Consider the following 569-nt stretch of genomic DNA (forward strand, 5'->3'; position numbering starts at 1 on the left):
AAAAGTTTGTCTAATGTTAAAAGAAAATACTTAGTCTTATTTTTGTGAATTTTAGACAACTAATCTTTTATTTTATTATTATATTAATCGATAATATTTTTAATCAAATAGTTCTCATGACAAAGAATTCAACTAATCTGAAATAGAGTAAATTCCAGTTTAACAACATAACATATTTGTGTAATGCCCATTTATTATAGGTGAAGTAAATAGACAATTAATATAAACATTAAGGTATGACAATACTATAAAAACGATAGGTTAGGCACGATAAAATTAAACAACAACAATTCTTGCATAATGATAGGATTTTATTCATCTTTAGGGATTTGCACTAGGAAATAACATAAATATAACTCAAAATGTCAATATTCATTTCAATCAAATTATGACTGTAACAAAATATAAGAAAATATATCACATAGTTACATCAAATTCCATGAATAAATTAAAGATTTAAGGCAAAGTTATACCTCAAATGAAGAAAATGAGTACCGCAAAACCTTAATCGAAGCTCGATGAAAACACCCACAAATATTTGTTTATGTGGATGTATATTGTTTTTTTTT

Source organism: Solanum stenotomum, chromosome 12 (genome assembly GCF_019186545.1).
Source record: "Solanum stenotomum isolate F172 chromosome 12, ASM1918654v1, whole genome shotgun sequence".
NCBI lineage: Eukaryota > Viridiplantae > Streptophyta > Magnoliopsida > Solanales > Solanaceae > Solanum > Solanum stenotomum.